Source organism: Carassius auratus, chromosome 34, assembly GCF_003368295.1.
Source record: "Carassius auratus strain Wakin chromosome 34, ASM336829v1, whole genome shotgun sequence".
Classification (NCBI taxonomy): domain Eukaryota; kingdom Metazoa; phylum Chordata; class Actinopteri; order Cypriniformes; family Cyprinidae; genus Carassius; species Carassius auratus.
In genome coordinates this window covers 2705730-2731686 of record NC_039276.1, presented here as the reverse complement: position 1 = coordinate 2731686, position 25957 = coordinate 2705730, and the positions used below count along the sequence as shown (strand labels likewise).

At 34.6% G+C, this 25957-nt stretch overlaps 1 protein-coding gene across 2 annotated transcripts in view; it reads left to right on the top strand.

The window, feature by feature from the left end:
• The window catches only part of LOC113052939 (cysteine/serine-rich nuclear protein 3-like), a 45303-nt gene that overhangs the window by 4525 nt on the left and 14821 nt on the right, over positions 1-25957 (top strand). Inside the window, exon 1 of one of the 2 annotated variants that reach the window (XM_026217436.1) lies at positions 21470-22053. The exons of the other annotated variant lie outside the window; for it this stretch is intronic. The gene's annotated coding sequence lies outside the window, so the exon portion shown is untranslated. Of the gene's footprint in view, positions 1-21469; positions 22054-25957 lie in introns of those variants that run through there. 2 annotated transcript variants of the gene reach the window in all.

The following is a 25957-nucleotide window of genomic DNA, read 5'->3' as shown; positions in this document are numbered from 1 at the left end:
AATGACATAGTAATACATGGTTAAATAACACATTGAGTGATGATTCAAATAAATATGAATGTGTTCATCAGTAGTTGATGCAAGGTTGAAATGTTGAGAAAACACCCGACTAGTGACTGATCTCTGTGTGAATGTCCACAAAACTGGAAGACTTTATATATGTTTATAACTAGTAGGCTATTTTAGAAAGGAGAATATAAAGGTGTATTAAGGAAAATCAATAAATGATGAAATAAAAAATATTTCTATAATATTGTGTGAATAGTATGTAACTAACCAATAAAATGTTTATTGTAGTCTGATACAAGTAATGTTAAAATGTCATATAATCTAATTACAAATACTTTTTAAATTTAAACAAATCCATTTAATAAACTAGTATCTTGTTTTATTGATGTCTAGATAACTTCACCAGAAAACAAGACTGATTTTTTAAAAATAGGCTACTGATTGAGAAATTAACCCTATGATAAATGAAAATAATGAGGAATATTTCAGTGAATAATGACTTACATTTTGGTGTTTCAAGGAAGAAAGAAAATAATATGGCTCTCATTGACACAAGGCTGTTGAATGTACATGTCTTGAGTGAACTATGGCTTTAATCACGACTCGTGCACATTCATCTTTCAGATGTTTTCAGATCATGATCCAAGAGCTTCAGGTTCACACCACTCCTGACTGCATCTGTTTATGCTTTCAAATCTTCCCCGTGGGAACATGATTTAATTACTCTATATGACACACTCAAAGGATACGGCAACATTTACAGAATGGATTTCCAGTCTGCTAGGAGAGGCTGAATAACTAAATCTTCCATGCATGGCTCTTACACGTGCACAGATGGCAATGCTGCCAGAGCACAGGATCCCGTCCATTAAAGATTCACAGGAGAGGTGGTGCGCCGTTTTCCCTGATAACAGCCCGGCGTTCTGTCTCTCTCTGCATGACTTCTTCACACATGCACTTACATGCATGCAGCCATATCAATTTGCTTCCCTTTTGTATTGTGCATATAAATGTGAGCTGGCAATCTGTTCATATGGACTTGTACAGCACCTTGTAAAAGGTCAAGGAAGCTCATGCCCTGGTGAAAGAGGTAAACCAGCAGCTGGTGGACAGATAGAAGCGTCGGTTTGATTGATGAGTGCACTTTGAACCACAACATGCATGCATGCCTTCAGGAAACAGACCGAAAAGGGAAGAAAAAACAATGAGCGTAAGAAAGAATGCAGTAATCTGTCTCTGATATACAGAGCAAACGCAATGAGGAGAAACAAAGCCGTTTCCAGCCTGCTGCCTGCAGCAATACTGTGGGAGTGAAGTGAAACATAAAGGGTGCTTCCTGCACCCTCAGTTCTGGGCTGTGTTTTAATAGGCACGGGTCCATGCTTACATTTCTGCCTCCGGTTTTGGAATTCTTTCAGATGCATGGTATATTAAACTGCACCGCTACCTCTTCAAACATCCATTATAAAATGTAGGACTGGGCCTGTTGGGCCAGTAGTTAAAGTAGTACTGACCCAGCAAATAGTTGTTTTTAGCATCATATTTTTTATGTCAATAAATCAATTAATAAAAAATAATGAATATAAATAATGTGTGTGTGTGTGTGTGTGCATAGAGAAAAAAAGTCATGCTTAATGTTAAATTTTTGTTATATATTTAATTCTCTCTCTCTCTCTGATTTATTCTATATATTTTCATAATTGTAAATGTACATCAGTTCATATGTAACATTGTATAATCAGATTTTTTCAGCCTATAAAATTATAAAAACATTTCTGATATGTAAATATAAAATGTTAAAAATTCTAATTATTCAAAATATTATATATAATATTATACATACAAATACTTATATAATATGTACAAAATAGTACATTCTGGGCCTTATTAATATTAAAATGAATGTAACACACAACTTTTGATTCCAACTATATTATCACAAATGAAATGGTTGGTCATTGAGAATAGTTATTTTTATTGTCATTGTCAAACATATGTCTTTTATACACTGAACGTGTATTTAAACATTCAAACAGAGCAGTCTGTCATTCTAGACTAGAATCTGCCCGTCTCTGTTTATTTAATAGTACCATCAGTTGAACTGAGATGCTTATTCAGTCAGTAGAAGCTTTTTGTTGGTGACAGAAAGACTCTTAGAGAAAAATTAGAGACCAGCAGTGTTTTGATGAGTCTCATCAGTCCCTCTCTCTCTCTCTCTCTCCCTCTCCCTCTCTCTCTCTCTCTCTCTCTCTCTCATATGCTGAGATTCAGCCATGACCGGTTGCCATGACACCTGTATGGAATGTTCAGTCCTAGTCTTTGTCTATTATGAGTCTAAGAGAGAGTGCACTGCTTTTTTCTGAGCGAGCATCATGCAATTACATGGCATACTGAGCAAACACAAACACCCACACATATGAAATGATGGATAATATGTCACCATGACCCACTGCTCTTCCATTTCCCCTGCTGCGGATGATTTGATGCTTTCATACAGCATGTTTGACGTCCGCGTGATGTGGCATGAGGGTTATTGATTGAGAAGGCCACGTGCATTTCACTGTCAGCTCTCAAACACCTCAGCGCTGCTTTCTATCTAGCATTATACTATTGCTTATATTGGAGTTATGGATTTAAACAAACTTCTCTGCATTGTTTGTGGTACAGACATAAAAGATGCCTTACATATTGTGTATTTTTGTTTTGTTTTGTTTTGTTTTTTAGGGGAGGTGTGCTATTGCTTTTTAATAGGAGAAAATTATACTGCCTTCTTTCTTTTCTTTAATTACCTTCTTTTGACCAAATTCTTAAGCAGCATCACTTGTATCTCTCTTGGAAAAAAAAATGTTTGCTGAAGCAAGAAAAATTACAATTATCAATACATTAATGTGAAGTACAGATATAAAACAGTTCAGTTTAATTAAAAATGAACATGAAAGATCTATATTTGTATGTGCTTTTTACGCTTATTTTCAGTGGCAGTGGCTTAGCAACACTATAGGAAATATATTCTCTCTCTCTCTCTCTCTCTATACATATACATACATATATATATATATCATTTTATAAATTTTTTTATTATCCTAATTATTTAGATTTTAGATATCTTAGAAATGAGCAATCAATAAATACTATATACATATATAAAACAACCCCAAATGTACTGAAAATGACAAAAATGCAAAAATTGTTTTTACTAAAATTAAAAAAGATTTTTTTTATTAAACATATTAATAAAAACTATAATATTAGCTCACTGGTATTAAAGGAACACTGCTCCATTCTAACATGGAAGGTCACTTTACAGACAATAAAGCAGAATAATAATAATAATATATATATATATATATATATATATATATATATATATATATATATATATATATATATATATATATATATATATATATATATATATGACATATTACAAAAGGAAAAAATAAGAATAATCAGATTTGCAAAGTTAAAATAATCACTGACCTGGAGCAATTATGGGGAACACCCTAAAAACCACCTAGCAACAACATAACAACCAACAACCACTTAGCAACCCCCTGGCAACCCCCCAGAACACCTTAGCACTGTCTTTAGAAAATGTAGAGCTCAGTTATTTTTATTGTGCGTTGATAGAACTCATGTTTTATAAACCTCTCAATCTGTCTAGAGTTAATTACTGCTCTCTCACTGAAATTCAACAGAGCAGCATGGAGAGCCATCATCATTAAAGGTGTGACAGTTTATCTCTGCGTCTGGAAGGCCGTCACAGCGGATGTCACAACACAGACAGTTTTTTGTTTTTAAGCATAAAAGAGATGCATTAATAAAACCTACACTGCCTTTTAAATATCCTTCTCTAATTCAGAACCATTCTGGTCAGGGTTTGCAGTACTTGCCCTAATTGCTACGATCATAGTAGTGAAATATGTTTGTTGTTTTAATTCTGTTTGATCATCTATGAATGTTAATCTAACCGCCATCATCGTGTCAGTAAATTGTTGCCTATTTTCATAATGTAGAATGCAAAGTCTGCAAAGATTTAATTTCTTTCGCTCCTGTTTGCATTTAGAATTACGCAAGTAGGAAAATAAAATGAATCCAAGGTGCTTTGTGTTCTGAATGCACTTTGCAAGTGAAGCACACTCAGATGTATAGATCAGTTTCTCCTGGTGTTTGGAGTTGGTTTTGTTGACAGATAGAACAGAGCGCTGTCCATTCATTGTGAAGCCTTTTGTGGTTTAATAATAAATTTTAATTGTGTAGATCTAATTTATCAAAGTCTGGAATTACTTCAGTATGTCTGTGTACCAAACTCAGTGCTGCTTAACATACATGCAAAAACTGAAAGAGAAAGAGGGGCGGAAGAAGAGAGGGAAAAGAGAGGAAAAATGATCCGGATGAAGTATGATTGCTTTGAAGTTTATGATGTGACTTAATCATGTTATTTTCAAAGGCATCTTATTTTTATATCAGTGCAATGACATGTTTTCCCAAACATGAAATGACACAAGTGTTCATGTTATATACATATAAAAAAAAAAAAAGAATTACATATGAATTATATATATATATATTATTATTATTATTATTATTATTATTATTATTATTATTATTATTGCTTTTTAAGGCAGGTTTGGTACAAAGACAATTATGCAATAGTTCTCTGTCACAGGTTGTTAAGCTAATTCCACTGAAAATAAGCATAAACATATACAAATAATGATTTTTTTAATGTATTTTTTAATTAGATTGAATCATTTTATATACATATGTTACTGTATTTAGAATTGTCTTTTTTAATAGGATAAATGGCGAAACATGGCAAATAATTAAAAAAAGATAGCTGATGGTTAATTAAATGCTACAACATGTTGCACAAGACTCACCTTTAATTAATTATGTCATAAAAATTTGGTTATCATCCAGTGCGGATAAATATTTCATGATTAATCATTCTGACCAATATCTGACTAGCACTGCTTATAATATATAAAATCTGTGCTTAATGCTTCTTTTTGTCTGAAAAGACCCCCCCCCATACCCCCATCTGCACCTCTATGGAAACCAATTTTCATATGACTGGAAAAACCTGTTCTGCAAGACAGCCGTATGCTAATATCTGCACTAGTGACAACCAAGCTGCAACAGTCAGTCCATCAGATAGGAATGACTAGCATGCTAACTGGTGCTGTCTTCTGTAGCTGCATGGACTGATGCGCCAGTCACGTTAAAACTGGCAGATCATTTGTTATAAATCTAAATTAGCCATCAGTTGTTAGCAAAGAGAATATAACTGTCCCCACTGCATCAAAGTTTATAAGTTACTGTTGATGTTTAGAACAGATCTATCGCTTTTTTATTTACAGTAGCTATAAATAAAGTTGTGAATTTTAATTCATTTTTAAATTTCCAATTAGAAATGTAATTCTGCATCCCTACTTCAATTCAAATCGAACACAAATATTGGCAGGAAGTTTTAGGTTCCCACAAGTCAGAGAGTAAATGAATAAAAAAAGAACAGCTAGACTTCAAAACGAAATCCACAATTAATCTTCAGGAACGCAATGAAACCCAGTGTGGGTCTCTCGCGGGATCATCCGGTGAGGTAATGCCTTGAAATGGTTGTGATGTTTGACAGAATCGGGTTGCAGGCAGCAAACCCAACCACCACTAGAAAGGGAACGTCATTAGATGCTCCTCTCTAAACGCCACATCTCTGTTCACACGGAGGGCACCGCGGACACTGCACATCTGCCTAATATCCCAGATACCAAACTGCTGCTGTTACACTTCTAATTAATACTGAGCAGCACCCTCATGAGTAAATCTTTCTCTGAGCACTTTTTTTGTGGTAAACAATGAAGGGGTTTTCGTTGATTATCAGCTGTCTGGAAACTCTGACTGCTCGGGTTGTTCAGTTGGACTGCGTTTCTCTGGCATGAATGATGGTTTAATCATCTTTGGGTGACACACGCTCACTGTCTGAACCCACACAGACACCAGTCTAAATTTAGACCGCACGCATTCTGTCTGTGAGGGAGCTGCCAGTCAGCAATGGAAGCCTCCGTTAAAGCTCAAACATGACAGATGCTGAATAGCAATTGTGTGCTGTGTGGTATAACATATATGAGATACACTTGTGATAAGGGAGTTATTATCTTACCGATGGAATTACATTGTTTTATCTTGCACTCTGAGTATGGACACTTTTCACAGACTGGGATGATGCTCTTTTGACTAACACAATCAATCTCTCTATGTTTTTTCCTCTCTTTGAAAGTAATAGAAACACTTTCGTGGAATGTTGTAGTTTATATTCATTGAATGCAACATCAGCCTATATGAATAAAATCCAAAATCCCATTCATAATCTGTAGAGATTGACAGATTTTTTTATCTGTTACTGATTGTTTATATATTACTATGCTTAAAGGGATAGTTCACCCAAAAATTAAATAATTTTTTCATTAATTACTAACCCTCATGTCATTCCAAACCTGGTGAGACCTTTGTTCATCTTCAACAAATTAAGATATTTTTGATGAAATCCGAGAGCTTTCTGACCCAGCATCAACTTAACCACATTTAAGGCCAAGAAAGATGGTAAGGACATTGTTAAAATAGTCCATGTGACATCATCGGTTGAACTGAATTTTATGAAGCTATGAGAACACTTTTTGTGTGCAAAGAAAACAAAAATAATCACTCTATTCAACAATTTCTACTCTATTGTATCTATTGTATACTCTACTCTTTGACGCTCGTTCATGAGAGTACCACGAAAGGGTGAGTAATTAATGTAATTCATTTCTGGTTGAACTATCCCTTTAAAGCTGCAATAGGTAACTTTTGTAAAAATATATTTTTTACATATTTGTTAAAGCTGTCATTATGTCCTGACAGTAGAATATGAGACAGATAATCTGTGTAAAAATCAAGCTCCTCTGGCTCCTCCCAGTGTCCTATTGCCATTTGCAGAAAATCCATCGCTCCCGGTAAAAAATAACCAATCAGAGCTGCGGTCCGTAACTTTGTTTGTGTTCAAAATGTAGAAAAATGTCTATAATGAGCGAGTACACCATGAATCCATTTTCCAAACCGTGTTTTTAGCCTGTCCTGAATCACTAGGGTGCACCTATAATAAGTGTTTATATTCAGACTATTTTAGATTGCTTCGGGGGTACCGCGGCGGAGTAACCCAGTACCTTTGTGATTCTTCATAGACATAAACAGAGAGAAGTAGATCCGGCTACGATGTTCTTCCGCAAGACGCAAGCAGTTCTGTTTATTAACCGCTAGAGCGTCAAAAGTTACCGACTGCAGCTTTAAGTGTAACCAATATCCAGAACCAAATGTATTGTTATTTTTGACACAATATTATTTAAATCACTCATCACTTAAATCTGAAAGTTAACAATCTGCTTCATCAGACTAATACTGCATTAAGCAAAAATAAAAATAATTTGAATAATTCATAAAAAAACACATTACAATATTAAGTTACTTTACTTTTGAATAATGTAGTGTCTTCATTGTTGCTTCCCACTTTTAAAATCTAACTAAATGGCACTAAATCAGATATTTAAGAATGAATAACCTTTTAAATGGAAAGGGTGTATATCGTAAAAAAAAAACAAAATATTAAAAGGTATTTTTATTTTAGATTTATATACTATTATTATAATATTTATTAGTATTTTGAATTAGCTTTTATTTGTATATATTTATTTTCATTTGAATTTAAATTTGAGTAATTTTATGCTTTAACCATTTGTAATTTGCCATTAGTTTTCATCCTTGTAATATTTCTATTTAGATTTCATTTATTACATTTTTCGATTTAACTTTAATTTTCTGTTTTCATTTGAGTAATTTGAGTACTTCAACATAATAGTTTTTGTTTTGGCTACAAACAATAAGAAACAAGAATGAAAACCACATACTACAATCTAACTAACCAAAATTTAAAACATGTTAGAAAACTTGTAAGGTAATATTTTCTCTAAAACTACTCTGTAATGATACATTAATCGATAAAACTGCATTATCATACAAATTTTTTAATTATTAAAAAAATTGTAGCAAAAAAGGATTTAAAAAATCTTTAAAGAATCTAATTTTGGTGTTATTGGAATTCAGTTTGCATAGCCCTACCCCTTTTTAAGGTAAGATTTGCTTTTGAAGGGAGACGTAACAAAATGTTTACGTTATGAATGAGACAATTTCTTTTGTGCTAGAAACATAAACAAGAGCTGTTTCAAAGATCTTCCCAGACATCACACTGAAGAGCTTTACATATGAAAATACCAGAAGATCTATTGAAGAAAGTGAATGAATAATGAGAGCCCGTGTGTGTGTGTGTGTGTGTGTGTGTGTGTGTGTGTGTGTTTGAGGCAAGAGTAGACCCCAGACACCCTCAGTCTCCCAGCACTTGTATTAAAGATGAAAGCCTCGCTTGCTTTTCGAGGTGCTGTGCATCTCTGTCTGTCAGAGAGCTCGACTCCTCCAACTTTTTCAATGGCACGGGGGAAATACATAAATAAAATATAGTTTTATGAATAATTCAGGTGTGCATTGTGATTGACACGAGGGTGAAAGTACCTGATTATCCCACAGACGTGCGTGATTGGAATGAGCTCTTGAGCAAAGCAGATCAGCGGAGCTGCAAAGTTCAAACTCCCTCTCTGCGTCTCTCCAAGATCGAATTACAGCCTGAGTGTGGAAATCAGACCTGCCCTGAGTTTGTGTACATTTCCAATCAGTTCCTTCCGTTCGCTCTTCTGCCATTTTCAGCTTGTGGAAATTGCGCTTATTGAATCTGGCCTGTCTAGAACCATGGATCTCAACCTTTTGTACTGGACTCCCATCATCTTTCAGATTTTCAAGGATGGAGGTGCTTCATGCATTTCCCAGCAGAGTTAGTATGAGTAAGAAGAAAAAATACAAACTGTGTCAGTATCAAAAAATAAATCCTTACATAATACATATTAAATATTCATATATTTTAAATTTATTTCTTCTAAGAAAATTTCATATAGCTTTAAGAAATATATCTTTATATTAACACCTTTTAAAGAAATGTCTTAAAATCTCATGATTATTGATAAATGTATACATAATGACCATAGATTTTAGTTATAGTTTATATAATTTAACAAAATACCTTTAAATACATTTTTAAATTTCAATTTTTAAATTTTTAAATTTTAAATATGTTTCATATATCAATATCATTTCAATAATAAATAAGATAAATTTCATATTTTATATATAATTTTGTTTTGTTAATTAATTGAAGGTGGGTTAAGTGTGTCCTTCAAAAACAAGAGCTTTGTCAAAGTTATGGTCATTGTCTACACATTTATCGTAAGTTAGATTTTTTAAGAAACACACACATATATATATTTATTTATTTATGCATTTAGCAGACGCTTTTATCCAAAGCGACTTACAGTCCATTCAGGCTAGCATTTTTTACCCAATACACCGTATTTTCCGGACTATAAGTCACACTTTTTTTCATAGTTTGGCTGGTCCTGCGACTTATAGTCAGGTGCGACTTATTTATGAAAATTAATTTGACATGAACCCAGAGAAAACATTACCGTCTCCAGCCACGAGAGGGCGCTCTATTCTGCTCTGTGCTCCTGTAGTCTACACTGAGCAGCATAGAGCGCCCTCTCGCGGCTGTAGACGGTAATGTTTTCTCTTGGTTCTTGGTTCTAAATAAATGCGACTTATAGTCCAGTGCGTTTTATATATGTTTTTTTTCCTTGTCATGACGTATTTTTGGACGCATTTTTAAAATAAGAGTCCTCTATTCATAATATTACTTTCTCCACTGAAAAAATGGTATCGTCTGAATCAGGAGAGAAATGTGCACAGATTCAGCACCATTTACAAGTGAAAACGGTTCAAAACGGATCTAAATAAATATGGATTTTGATGTGAGATATAAAAAAAGGGGGAATATCTTCACTGTAGGAAGCATCATTATGGATTCATATTTGGCCAGAAGTGATGGTTTTTAAGTTTACATGTCTTAATGATGGATTTGTTTCTTACAAACATGCATCTTTCCACTTAACACAACATTAACTGATGGACTGGAGTGCTGTGGATTACTTGTGGATTACTGTGATGTTTTTATCAGCTGTTTGGACTCTCATTCTGACGGCACCCGTTCACTGCACAGGATCCAATGGTGAGCAAGTGATGGGATGCTACATTTCTCCAAATCTGTTCTGATGAAAGAATGAACTTATCTACATCTTGTCAGGATCATGGACCTGTTTTTGTTGGTGCCTTTGCCCCTGTCTTTGTTCCTGGTTTTCCATTTGCTCTTGTTCCTGTCCTTGTTTAGTTTAATTAGTCATCCCATTCACTTGTGTCTTCCCAATTATCCTGTGTATTTAGCCCAGTCTGTGTTTGTCGGTTCTGAACGTCATTGTGCAACATGTTTTCTCCTGTGGATTATTAAAGTCAGTTCTGTCTGGAATCCCTCGTCTCCTCGCTTTGAACAGTAGACAAGTGTGACAGATCTGAGGAGGAAATTTTCATTTTTGGGTGAACTATAGCTTTAAAATGAGAACACTGGTTTACAGCTGGAGTTTGATATAGAAAGCAATGCATTCGAGCACAGATCCTGGATCAGGTTCCATCTGCCAGTCATTTGAGTTCACAGCTTCAGTTTGCACACAGCGACTGATGGAAGAACAGTGTGTTTTTGTACTGTTGTTCTGCAGAAGATCAATGCGAGCTGCAGCAGCCGGCTCCGTGTGCAGGGTACTGAATAGCAGCCAGATATGTCATCCTTCTTCCGTGTGTGTGTGTGTGTGTGTGTGTGAGAGAGAGAGAGAGAGTTGATGTCTATGGCCTCAGGCAACAGCAAGTTAACAAATGTACAAAGCAGGAATGAGCCTCATTTCCATAAAGCACCCAATGTAGAAGAGCATTTAAATGGGCTCCTTTGTTTCTAATTGTGTTCAGCTTTCTTGCTTGTTGTTCTCCAAAAAAAAAACCTCTCAAGTCCTGCACCGACAGAGACTTTTACAGTTTACTTAGTAAACCATCTTTTAACGAGAGCTGCTCAACCGAAATGATCTTCACACAATAGTAAAGATTTATTAGCGGTGTATTTTTATTGGATTGCACCTTTTGTAGGTCTCTGAATCGCTGATTCTTCAGTGCAAATGGATCTAAAGACGTAATAGAGCAATATTCAGTGCAGTAAAACAGGAAAATAGACTGTAATAATCACAAGAGTGTAGTTTATGTGCCATTATATTGCGTATTGGTTGTGTTTTGTGTATCATTTTAACGATCTAGCAAATGTAATGTTAGGCTTGTTCTCAAGCAGCTTTCAAGCATCTTACAACAAACCTTTCTTTCTTATGAAACTAATGTGTGTCGATGACTACTTGTTGCAAAATCTAAAGGAAAGATTTCTTATTATAAATTAATACTAGCCTATACATAAAAAAAAATTATTATACATTTTTATATTTGTATTACAAATGATGTGCATTAATATAAAGTAGCCTACTGAAATATTAGACTATTTGCATTGTTACAAACAAAATAAATAAATTAAATCATGTTCAGTTAAGTCAGCATACATTAAAGGTAGTACAAAAAATACTAGATCATTTTATTGATCATATTTTACAGACTGAATACATAATATTGGTTTGTTTGTTTATTTATTTATTTATATAGAGAACTTAATGGATTTTGATAATGAGTATTTTCTGGTAATCTGTGCTGATTGTCCTAAAATTAATAGTGCAATGCAAAAAATGCATTAATGCATTTTAAGATCTTAATGATCTTAAAAACAGTGTTTTAATTTTCTTAAGAAAGATATTAAAACTTTAAATTTATATTAGAATTCTTTTTAAACTTACATTAAATACATTTACCGTCAATAAATTAATTTTCAAATAAATTATGTTCTTGATGAAAGAATCCTGAAAACAAATGATCATATTTACACGTTAAAGTGTTTTAAAATAGAAAACCATTATTTTAATTTTGAAATAATATTTCACAAAATTAATGTATTCTTGCAGCCTTGGTGAACATACAAGACTCGGATATTTCAAAAATATATATATAAAAAAAACATTACAGATAAAAAAATTTATATAATCCAAAAAAAATATTATACATATACAGTATTCATTATTATTATTATTATTATTATTATTATTATTATTTTATATGAAATATGACCTGTACATATTATTGGTTTTATGATCAGAAATCCATGTAAAAGCGATTTACATTTTATTCAAAGTGTCAAATTATTCTAATTTATGTTTATTCAGTGTTTACAGCAAATTACAATCTCTAAACAGATTGAACATTTTATTAGTCCTCTTTATGAATTTCTTTGCATGGAAAAAAGGGTCCCTCAGGGGTACCGCAGTAAACATCACTGTATAATTTGCACGCCTCGGGTAGCTCTGCTTTATGAATGCTACCCGTGACCTTTTACAAACACATTCTTCTTCTTTTGGCATTTTCATGCTGTTATTCGCAGGCCTCTGACTCTTCCTAACACTGTTATGGAGTATGGAATATATCAAGGCTGCGTTTATGTTTACTCAGACACACTGCTGGGCGGCCACACATCGGCAGAATGACATCAGCCTCAGATATATATAATTATTCCAGGCTACAGTTCCTGCAGATGAGACCTGGCGCTCTCAAGGTTGCTCTTTATGGCTCGGCTTAACACATGATTTATAAGGTTAAACACAACCTTTGCTGTGTTTTGGGGAAGCTATACTATCTCTCCTCATAATTTACAGTTAAACTAAAAAACAAGATACTTTTTTAAGAAAAGGTAAACACTAGTAACAAACAACATCAGCAGTATTTAGGACACAGAAAAGTGAGATGGCAATACTTCATAAAATGTGAAACTAACTAGAAAACATTCTAAATGTATATTATGAGTTGAATGAACTGCAGGATTTTTTTAGTGTGTGTGTGTGTGTTTGTGTGTGTATACATATATATTTCACTTGGATAAACTGCATGTGAAAATTTATGTCACTCTACAAAAAAAAAAAAAGATATATTGTGACAAAAAAAATAGTATAAGATGAAAAACTTAATTGAAAAATGTTGCACTGACCTACTAACTAAACAAAATAAGTACTAAAATCACTGAAACTAAAACTGAAATACATCTTATTTAAAGCTCTCTCTCTCTCTCTCTCTCTCTCTCTCTGTATATATATATATATATATATATATATATATATATATATATATATACACAAATTATAAAAGCGCATAATGTTACAAAAAAATGAAAACCATTCAAAATATGAATAAATACTATAATAGTTTGTAAATAACACTAAAATGGCACTGCCTCAGGATAGAGTTGGTATATCAGTCTTTTCTAGTAGATCTTAATTGGTTACAGTCTCACAAACAGCATGTTTACTGACACATAACAGTTAGAAAACCCTTCATGGCCATCTGGAAAGCCGGAATGACGCTCATAGAAGAGACTGTCCATATTGAGCTGACTCAGGCTGGCCGGATATCATTCACTCTATAGTTCTGTTCCAAAACCTTTCTGTCTACTACTTACACAGGAAGATGCCTTCTAAGGGAGCATCATAACTGAAGACCCCTAAGTAAATAAATATATATGTCCATCTTCATCTGCATAGAGACAATATGCTGTTATAGAGTGAGATATAGTCCTATACAAATCTCAACTGCTTGTTGAGAGTCGTGGCCTAACGGTTAGAGAGTTAGATATGTAACTCAAAAGTTGCAGGTTCATGTCTCGGCACCAGAAGGTATTTTGGGGGAAGAAATGTAAAGTGCTCTCTTCTTTGCAACTATATTATAATCCAGCTTGAATCTGCTAAACGTGACTATAAGCCATGAAGATGTTAAGATATTATAAACATTAAGATCATGATTATCCGTCAAGCTGCTTCGAAACAATGGCAACTGCAAAAAGTGCTATGCAAATACATTTAGATTGATTTGACTAAAGTAGCACGATTCTCTAATAAGTCTAAAAATACAAAATATTTAGTATAATAGTTTATTTTTAATAAGTATGTTTATCATCATTTGTAACACTTCATCTACCATCTTGAATGGACAGTTTCCATAGAAGTTGTAGAAATTAGGGCTGGGATAAACGATTATTTTTTAAACGATTAATCTAGCACTTCTTAATCTTTCACTTCACTTTTTTCACTTTCACTTTCACTAGCAATTATTTTTTCGATGCATCAATTAATCTAACGATTAATTTTTTCAGACCGATTCAATTTTGATTATCTCCCCATTAATTGACTAATAACAATTTATACATGTTGATTTACATATCTGAATGAAAAAAACATGAATTCCTTAACATTGCAATATACAGTGTGGGTTCGAAAGTTTGGGCACCCCTTGCAGAATCTGTGAAAAATATGAGTAATTTTCAAAAAATAAGAGAGATCATACTAAATGCATGTTATTTTTTATTTAGTACTGTCCTAAATAAGATATTGTGCATAAAAGATATTAACATTTATTCCACAAGACAAAAAAAGTGCTGAAATTATTAAAATAACCCCACTCAAAAGTTTGGGAACCCTTGGTTCTTAGTACTGTGTTCTGTTACCTGATGATCCTCGACTGTCTTTCTGTTTTGTGATGGTTGTGCATGAGTCCCTTGTTTGTTCTGAACAGTTAAACTGAGCAGCATTCTTCAGAAAAATATTTAAGGTCCTGCAGATTCTTCAGTTTTCCAGCATCTTTGCATATTTGAACCCTTTCCAGCAGTGACTTTATGATTTTGAGATACACCTTATCACACTGAGGACATTTGAGGGACTCAAACACAACTATTTAAAAAGATTCAAACATTCACTGATGCTCCAGAAGGAAACAAGATGCATTAAGAGCTGGGGGTGAAAACTTTTGGAATTTGAAGATCAAGGTAAATTGTACTTAATTTGTGTACCGGGAAACATACAAGTATCTTCTGTTGCTTACGAAGGGCAGAACTAAATGGAAAAAAAAAATATTTCAACAAAATAAGACAAATTTGGCCATCTTCATTGTGTTCAAAAGTCAAAACTGAGGCTGATACGCTCTAAAGCGTATCTGTACACTTCAAAGTGCCACCTATGTAGGCTGCTGACTATGTTTTGGAAGAGCCTTTGTGTCCATTATCTGGCTCTTCCTCCCTCCCTGTCTGAGCTCTTGCTCTTTCTGTCTCTGTCTCTCTCTCTCTCTCTGGCTCCAGCGAGACTGCGTGTTCACTGTACTTTGCGGTTGCCCTGGCTTTCCCTCTCAGCAGGCTTTATACGAGACAGAGAAAGAGAGACTCGCCTGTCACGCATCGATCTTACCCGGCTGCTTTGGACCAAATACCCCTCGGTGTCTAGCAGCAAAACACCAAATTACTGCAACATTAAAGAGCAAATAGAGGTTGTTAGAGTAAACACTGAAGGTATATTTCAGATAAAAATCTATGCTCTTTCATTATTTACTCATGTTGTTCTAAACCCATTTGATGTTTTTTTTCTTCAGTGGAGCACATAAGGTGAAGAACATTTATGAAGCTTTTTTCCGTGTAATTCATAGTGACCTTGCCTGTTAGGCTCCAAAAAAACACCATAAAAATTGTAAACCATTAGAAATATAAGACGTAAGATGTTTGATGTCAATGACATTGTCACAAAACATTAGAACCAATTATATTGTTACTTGTATATCTATAAGATATAAAATGAACGCTAAAGGTTTTGACAATTTATTTTTCTGTTGAATTTTTAATTATTTTAATTATTTTTTTCTGTTATATAAATATATATTTCTTTTGAATTATTTGAATTGAAATATTGAGATATTTACAACCTGAAATAAAATTAATTACGTTTTTGTATATATATTTGAATAAAGTAAAACAAAAAATATTATAATATATCTGGTTCTTCAATGAAAGAAATAACAAGAATATTGATTTTTACTTGTTTTGTCTTAATTTGATTTAATATTTAGTTTTATTTTCAATCATCTTGATGCCGCCTGGTTGAGAACCAATGCTTTACAGTCATCATGAAATTCTCATTTTCTTCTCTTTCCTAGAGAAACAAGACATTCAAGGAGAACAAAATGATTTTATCCATTTGATTGTACTGTATATGTTTGGAAGTGTTTGGTGAAAAAGTGGGATTTGGAATGTAATTTCTGAGGTGGGACATGCTAAAAAAATTCTTTGTCAACATGCAAAAATGTATCGGCCACAAAAACACCATTAACATGATTTAAGAAAGTCATTTTGATGTAGTACTGACTTTTAACATGGATCCAATTTCATATGTACATAGTACAGTATTTAATTGAATTCACACACCCTTTGGGTTCGATCATGAGTGGGACTCACACAAGATCGTCTTCCAGCAATTAGTTAGCGGTAGTTATCTGGAGGACTGGGGGGGAAAGGCATGATGAACTGAACAGTATGAGTCAGTGTGCTGATTTCCCAGGCCTGGGGGCAGGCAGAGGTTAGGATGGTGCTAATTACAGACCTATAACATCCAATAAAACATTCGGCAGGCACACCCAGACTACAATGAGGATGTAGAGACTCAAAAGCCCTGAACTAAACTAGGTTACATCCTTGACATGCTCAGGGTAGAGACGTGTTACTTTCTGATGGTCATTGTGTGAAGAAACGAGTGGTTTTGAGCACCATCCACAGGCCTCTCAGTGACAGTGACTTCTGGTTTTGTTCTTCGAGTTCAAACGAAGCCAAGAAACTTCATTATCTGTTAAGCGCTCTTAAACTTTATAATCACTGCAGCTGAGTCATGGCTTTTAGGCTCTGAATGAATAGTTGTTTGAGAATGACATGTGTTTTTTTTTTCATTCTGTCAGTCAAGACTTGGCTTATTGTTCTTCCTTGAAAGTTTATCAGCAATACTACCACCAGAAAATAGCATGCTGAAAGCTATCCAGTTATTACAAAGTGCTTTTATATTCCTCAGGCGGCAGAAATAATGACTTTTTTTAGGCTCCGGCCATCCATTTTTCATGCCGCCGTCACAGCCAATGATTTGATTTGGAACCAGACTCTTCATTTGCATATGGCCTAAATATAGTCAGCAAATGTCTATGCAAACAAAGGGCAATACTTTTATATTCTCTATAATTCTTATATGCACAAAATCATAGGACATAAATATGAGAGTTCGAGCAACACAGTCATGGTCTTTTTAAAAACCCAGTGAGCTGCCTATATAGTCAGCTGCCTTCTAAGGGTGCACCCAAACCATTAGGACCTCATGGCTGATTCAGGATGCTCTGCATAAGCAACAGCATCACATTACAATACTTATGCACAGTGCACAAGATTTTGTTATTTTATGATATGATAATTAATGTTTTTGATACCTGATAACAAATTCAAAATCAGACGTTGCCCTTTTTTTTCTTTGTAGGAATTAAACCATATCTACAGTATTGCATTATTTTTCATATTTATTTTTCATATTTATCAATTATTTTATAATATTTATCATTGTTATTAATATTTTTAATGTATAAAAAAAATTAAGGATTTTGTTTTTCATTCAAACAGTGCAAAACATGTCTTACGTTTTTATTTCTTATAGAAAGAAGCAAGAAGAAATATTAAGTACAAATAAATAAAAAGAGATCAAATATAAAAATAAAAAAAAACAAGGGTTGACTTGAAGAGTTTTAAAAAACAGCATAATTGTAGAACTTTCATTAGATTGCATAACGAGATTTTCAACAGAATTCAATTGATGATAATTAAAGATATTATTAAATATTTAAAAAATAATTAAAAATCACAAATTTTATTATACTAAATTTCATTATAAACCAATTTAATATACATGTTATAATCTATTTGTATAAATATAAACTATTATTTATATATTATATTCTGTATATATATATAAAATAGACATAATTAATATATTTTTATAAAAATTTTCCACCTTGTATACCATCCTGAATATGCACAATGAAATGCATTATGGAATTGAGGTCTGCGCAAAGAATACATACTTACGAAGGCATCTTGAAAGGCAACATAATCATGCATTTTGGAACCGCATTCCCGCTGTGAACATCTTAAAATGCTACCCACGTAAGCAGCTCACTAGGTTTTAGAGCCTCAGTGTGTGTGTGTGTGTGTGTGTGTGTGTGTCGACTGCCAGTCATATGTTTTGAATCTCTACGTGATGGAGCTACTGGTACGATATCCCATAAGAAAGAGAGGGGATGCAGATTAACACAAATGACTGTTATACAATTGTTATTCCAAGATGGAGAGGAAATGAGAGGAAATAATTAGATTTTTCTGGTGAAATCAGGCACTGAGCCATTCATGACTGTCTGTTCTGCTCTCCAATGGGTCACAGACCCACGGAGCCATAGATTCCAGTTCGGGATAAACATTTTATATTGAAAGAAATTATGCATTCTGTAATTTTCAGCGCGAAAGCAGGAAACAATAGTGTACTAGTGTAATACTGCAAAATTCTCAGTGACAAAGACTTTTAATGTTTAGTTTTCCACAAATCAGATGTTAACATAGAGGCTTCTCTTTTTTCCAAAATTATTTATTTGAAGGATTTGTTGATTTAGAGGCTTCTCACTTCATATTAAGTCCATCCTTGTTTTAAGCAAGTGAAAATACAGTACAATTTGCAGGAATTAGATAGGCTTAAATGAATAGTGTAATTACAGCAGGAATTATGCTGTCTGTTGCAGAGAGGTATACTGACTGTTTTACACATTTTTAATTGCTGGACTTTACTTATTACTCGAGAGAATCTAATAAGTGAGATTTAGCTTAATTACAGGAGGTCCGAATGCCTCGATGAGCAGAGGACGAGTCGTCCCACTTGTCTTTCTCTGCAGTGGCCCTTCACAACAATAAAAGCAGTAATCAGAGCATTTATTTGTGCTCAAATAGCTGGATGACCACACTATCTGTGTTTCTCTGTGCCATTTATGTGTCAGAACTGTAATGCTAACATTAATGATAGCTGCATAGCTCTACTCCCAGGAGCTTTTGAGACTAATTTAAAAATGCACTCTTAACCCAAATTCCTGCTTTATTTACTGATCATGTGGAGGACTGGGTGTATTATAGCAATATTCTGTAGCCTGTTTTGTAGATAATTATGTATATCCATGGAAATTATTCATTCAGAAGAATAATTTCAACTAAAAAGCTAGTGTTCACAAATAAATTCAAAATTATAAGAAGCAATAAGTAAAATACAGCAAAAATAGTTATATATATATATATATATAGAGAGAGAGAGAGAGAGAGAGAGAGAGAGAGAGAGAGAGAGACGAGCACTAAATAACCGCAATAATAATAATGAATCATTTAAATGCACCAATATAACAACAGTCACAAACAGCAAATGTAAATGCATATTCTCGTACTAAACATTTTAATATAAATGTATATATATAAAAAACACAAAATAGGTGTATGTGAACATTATTTGATGGCACAAATTAATCACTGAATCAGAGTTTTGAATCAATTCATTGAACTAATTCAGAAAAATTTTTTACACTGTTTTACACAATTTTTTTACATTCAACACAATCGTCTCTCAACAGCTCATTAACAAACTGGTCCAGCTGGGGCTCAACACTAAACACACTGGTTTAAAACATATGTGTAACTGGCTGTTGGACTTTCTGACTGGAAGACATCAGGCAGTACAGGTCGGCAGTAAGACATCCAGCACCATCACACTGAACACTGGGGCCCCCCAAGGATGTGTGTTGAGCCCCCTCCTCTTCACTCTGCTGACACACTACTGCACACCATCAGAAAACTCCAAACTCTTCATTAAGTTTTCGGATGACACAACTATAGTGGGTCTCATTAGCAACAGAGATGAGACAAACTACAGGAATGAGGTGAGCCACCTGGCCGGGTGGTGCAGTGACAATAAACTCTCTCTGAATGTGGAGAAGATGACAGAGATTGTTGCTGACTTCAGGAGAGTGCACGCTCAACATGTTCCTTTTGAACATCAACGGTGCGACTGTGGAGAGAGTGAGCAGCACCAAGCTCCTGGTTGTGCATATCACAGAGGACCTCTTCTGGACTGACAACACCGCAGCACTGGCCAAGAAAGCACAGCAGCATCTCTCTCCCCTCCCTCCAGAACATTTATGGTACCTGTCTCACTCGTAAAGCCCTCTACATTCGCAGGTGATCCCACACACCCATCACACAGCTGCGGAGTCTCCAGGCCAGGACCAGCAGACTAAAGGAAAGCTTCATCCATCAGGCTGTCAGGAAGCTGAACACTCTCCCGACCTTGCCCCCACTCCCTTCTTTTGCCCCAGGCACCACTGAACACTTAACTCTCAGCCCCTCCCCCAGCTCCCACATCCCCAGGTCCTTCCACTCCCCACTCCCACTAACAAACTGTGACCTGCACCAGACACTTTGTGCAGCATTGGTCTGGTCACTACCTCATTCCAACCTCTACAGTCAGTTTAAATAAATAACTGCTCTCTGAGCTTTTTGTCACTTTAAATCAGTCTGAATAAGCTCTTTTCCACTACAATCATTTTATCTGCACTGTTTGTTTACTTTACTGGTTTCCACTCTATCTGCCATGTGTCTTGTGCCGCTTTATTTAACTGTATTTTATTTTTATTTTATTTTTTACTTTTAATTTGTATTTTTTTAACATGCCCTTATTTGTCTAGTTGTATTATATATTTAATCTGTATCTATCTGTATTTTTATGCTCTACTGTTAGTCTTATCTGTATGCACCAAGGTTCTGAGAGTAACACAACTTAAATCCTCTGTATGTATGTGCTGTACATGTGGAAGAATTTACAATAAAGCAGACTTCACTTGATTTGATTTAACATCGGTCAAATTCTGTATTGATGCAGTGAAAAATAATGTTGCTTTCCAACCATCAACAACTAGCATTTTGCTTGTCAAAGTTTTTCTCGTATTGATTTGTTTGAGACCCAAAATTTTACCTTTTTGTGTTCACAGTTACATGTAAATATAATAAAGCAGTCCTGAGCTCTGGCAATCACAAAAAACTACACTTAATCACAAAAGTGTTATGAAAGAAATTCCTAATTTTATTCAGCAAGGATACATTCAATTGATCAAAATTCACAGTAAAACATTTATAGTGTTACAAAAGAATTATATTTCAACTATATTATGTACTTTTGAACTTTGTGCTTTTCAAAGAACCCTGATGAAAACTGTTTTCAATGAATAGAAATATTCAAATATAAATTATTTTAAATGGTGATTTAGAGGCAGCTCCTTTCGAAAACATGTATTATATAGTACAGTAAATACTAGCTGAAGCATTTCTTCCATAATACTCTATATTACAGCATCCAGCTGTAGTGTTTGGATGCGAGACTGTGTGTGAGTCACTTCACCTGCCTTGAAAGGATTTATGAAGCACAAGTGCAGCACAAGTTCATTAGCTCAAATCCCATTGAGCCCAAGTGTGTGTGTTTGACTGTTTATGGTAGAGTATATGAGTGTTTTGGCTCATTTCTGGTTGCCCTCATTCACCTCTACAGATTATGGTGCTGTTATCGACTGTCTCTTCGCTGTCTGTTCTCTCTCTCTCTCTCTCTCTCTCTCTCTCTCTCTTTCTCTCTCCCTGTCATGATGGTAAAAATATCTGCAGACAGCAGGAACACAGGCACAGTTCTCTCTCTCTCTCTCTCCCACCCATGTGATCTCTCAGGCAGGCGTCGCTGTGCACAATCTCCAGCCCTCCGCCAGCTGCAGCTAATGAGTCTTTGTGTGGCTCGAGCAAATGAGAGAGAGTGTTCGGTCTGTTTTAGACCGGAGTGTATGCTAACAGCAGCGGAGAGCCGGGTTTACCTCTCTCGCCCTGGTCTCCTCTTGAGTCCAAGTGCAATGGAGGGCCTTCATTCAGACCGTCTCATCTGACTCTGAACGGCGTGAGGGAGGAGAGAAAAGCAGCAGCGGTCGCAGGTTGGTGCATTTTGAAATGAAAGCATGACTCGTGACCTGTGTGTCTGTTCTGATGTGTCATGCACAGCCTGATGGGAGATCTGAGCTCAACTTCACGTGAGCGCGCGCTGCTTTGACCTACAGTACAGAAGTAGCACTTTCGTGAAATGTCAGTAAGAATGTGTCATACTCTAGTAGAGATTTTGATATTGTAACTTGGTAGATTTGAGTTCCAAACCAGTCAAGATAAGTAACTTGTTAAGGGTCTTTAAGTTAAATGCATTTGAAACTGGCTCCATTAATGTCAAACATTTAATTAATGTGCATCACAGGTGTAAGTCAGTATGTTGTTGGTTTCATTATACATTTATTAAAGATATCTCAGAGAGAATGACTTGCCATTTGTTTTAAATAATCATTTGTTTTGTTTCCATCAAGTTCCAAATAAGAATGGAAAATAATCAATTGAAATGATGAAATGAAGTGCCTTTCTTTTATAAAATGAAATATGTAGATGTAGATACCAAAATAGGTATGTCCAAATGACTTAGTTAATATGTAAAAGTTTTTTTTTTAAAGATTAATTAAATAAATTAAAGATTATCCTAAAATAGGTATGAACACATAAATGTATTTATATAAAAACTTTTTTTTAGATTAATCAAATATATTAAATAGAGATTATACCAAAATATTATCACATAGTTGTTTTAATATATATATATATATATATATATATATATATATATATATATATATATATATATATATATATATATATATATATATATATATATATATATATATATATATATATACATACATACATAAATAAATATTATCCTAAAACAGATATTGACTAAATTATGTATTGCCCAGGACTGCATTAATAAATACATAATCTTTTTCTGATGAATTTGAAGAAAAATTAACTATACTGTGATATGCAGTTTGTGTGATATAACATTTCTCATATTGTGATGTAAGACTGTGGTCATCCTGCACAACCCACTGTAAGTCTGCTCATGCCGCTCAGCAACCGGGGCCAAGAAGTATTGATCACTGAAGGCTGTCAGTGCTACATTTAAAACACACATGTGTATGTCTGTATTTTACACAGCTCGTCCGGGAGTGCCTGTTTTAGTCTCTGCTGGTTTTTGCGGCAGGATTTTCATTTTTTAACATGCTGCAAGTATACTGTGGAAAACTACAGCAGCTAAAAGAAGACAAAGGGGGAGAGAGAGATAGGGAGCGAGAGCTAGGGATGTAGAGGAGAAATAACTAGCTGTGTGTGGAGAGTCAGTCTCTCTCTAGTACAGCAGTCAGCTCTTGTTACCTTGGGTTAGCCGGAGATGTCATGCTGCTGATTCACTGAGTCAAGAAATGGGAAACGTTGCTCCTCTGGCTGTAGTCTTGATCGCGAGTGTGGGATATTCAACATCGACTGCTGTAAAGTTGCAAGTCGCATCTGCTGTAAGAAAATACAGTAATGTCATGAAATTTTAAAGCATAAGTGCAACCCAAATTGTACTTCCTAAATGTCACACTCATTTCATCAGTGAATTCCCCCTGATTACAGATGCGCTGCTGCATGAGCGTTTATTTTTGACTCTTGGGTGTGTGTGCAGTAGATGCCCCACAAATAAAAAAAGCAAAATGACTCTCAAATGTGAAATTCACTATTTGTGCGAGTGTATGGGTGTCTCCATGGCAACCGCTTTGGGTATCGCAGAGCTGCACGGCATCCGCCGAGGACGGTAAATGCGAATGGATTTTCAACAAGGGGAACTAATTGTGATGATTACGAGAAAATTGACTTACACTGTGTCTCCAAAACTAGAGAAGCCATTTCCAATTATTGCAAACCTTCCGCATCTCGCAGGACTCAGCGGGACTCAAACAGATCTCTGGCTTAGATCAAGGGTATTTCTGTTGCTTTAAGGGAACGATGTTTCTCCATCCAGTCCTTGAAATCTAGGATAGAAAAAGACAACAGTTAGCATTCTTCTTATTCATCTCAAAAGCAGTTGCAATCCACTTTTTCTTCTGTTTTAACATCTGCCACACAAGATGGCTAGTTTAATTAAAACTCAACTCCACAGTAATTTCAGGTATCATTCATGTCTGAATCACAAACGGTGTTGTGCAGTTGTGCACTAATCAATAACTTCAGTTAATTCAAAACTGGTACCTGGTTTACAAATAGAAATCAGCCTAACTGGTTTCTTAAAAACCCTTATCCACACTTTAAAATATATTTTGTGAAGTTTTAAGAACTGATTACTGGAGTAAGTTTTACAAGAAACCATTTCGGTCTTCGTTACTTGCCATTTCTTTGTAATTCTTTGTGAAATTTACTAACAGTTTCTGAGTAAAAATCACTTCAACATTTTTTTTTTTTAGGCCTTGTCCACACTAATACATTTTCGTCTGAAAACACACATTTTTCTCTGTTTTGACCTTTCGTCCACACTGAGACAACTTCTTTAATCAAGGAAAAATTAGCTTTTGAAAACCCTCTCCAAAGTTGATAAATTTGCATTGTAGTGTGAACTGTGAAAACGGAGGCTTTTGAAAAACGATGAGACAAGTTTAGTCATGTGACGCATATTATACCAATAGATATATTTATACTGGTATTGTTATGTGCTATGAAATGTGTTACTTTGAACACTCTTCATAACTGCATGAAAATGCCTCATCTCTGTTCCGTGTGTATCGTCTGCAGTGAGCTTTTTTGAGTCTTTACGCATGCGCAGAAAGTGGATTTAACGTTTTCTGGTGTTTTAGTGTGGATGAGACACTTTTGGAAAACGCTTGAAAACACTAGTGTGGATGGAGAGGGTTTTAAAATGAAAACGCTGTTTTCAAATGTATCCATATTAATTTAGATGCATATATATATATATATATATATATATATATATATATATATATATATATATATATATATATATATATATATATATATATGTTTTTTTTTTTTTTTTTTTTTGTTAAGGCCAAGGCCATGGGTTCAATTCCCAGGGAAAGCAAGAAAAATAGTTAAAGGTAACCCAGTATGTAGCCTTTTAGTGCATAAAGTTTTCTGTGGATTCAGTTGCTCCAAAGGTTGAGAGAAGGTGCTTTGAGAGGGTTTGTCGAGAACAGAGCTGTGTGCTGCCCTTATGGGAGGGAGAGGGAGACACATTCCGCAGCACTGCTGTGGTTTGGAAGTTTCACCACACACACACACACACACACACACACACAGAAACAATAGGCCTCAGCTGAAACCCATATTCACTATATTACATATTCATTACATTTTTTACCAGTTGTCTTTATTTTTTAATGAATGTTTGAATAAATGGGTCATGAAAACGTGTTTATCATCGTCACCATTTAAATGTTTATATTTCAACAACAAACTGAACTATAAATATAGCCTAATTATATCATTGAAATGCAATAAAGTGCAAATTAAATGTGTATATGCATCTCTTGATGATTGAGTAAATGTGTAATAATATGTTAATTAAATAATTCAATTTTATTTTCGGTTTCATCGTTTCAGTTTCTGCGTTTCTAAATGTAATAATATGTAGCTGTTATTTTAATTTGTTTGTTTTTTGTTTATTTATTTGAGGATGTAGCATCATATAATCCCGTCAGATTGTATTGTTCCCAGTTGATCAGCAGCTCTGCTGGGCTTCAGTAGTCAGCCAATGGCTCTGTGAGGCTTGCAGTGTGAAACAACACATTCCCTCCCCTTTAGTAATGAGGCTGCCAGCCAGCCCTCCTCTCTCTCTCCAGACTCTGACGCATTGCTTTATCATTTGTGTGTGTGTGTTTTCACTCTTCTCATCGCTGGCTCAATTCTAGCAACAGAAATAAGCAGGAGACAGGAGAGAAAAGATACAGTCAGGATGCGCTGCTGCTGCAG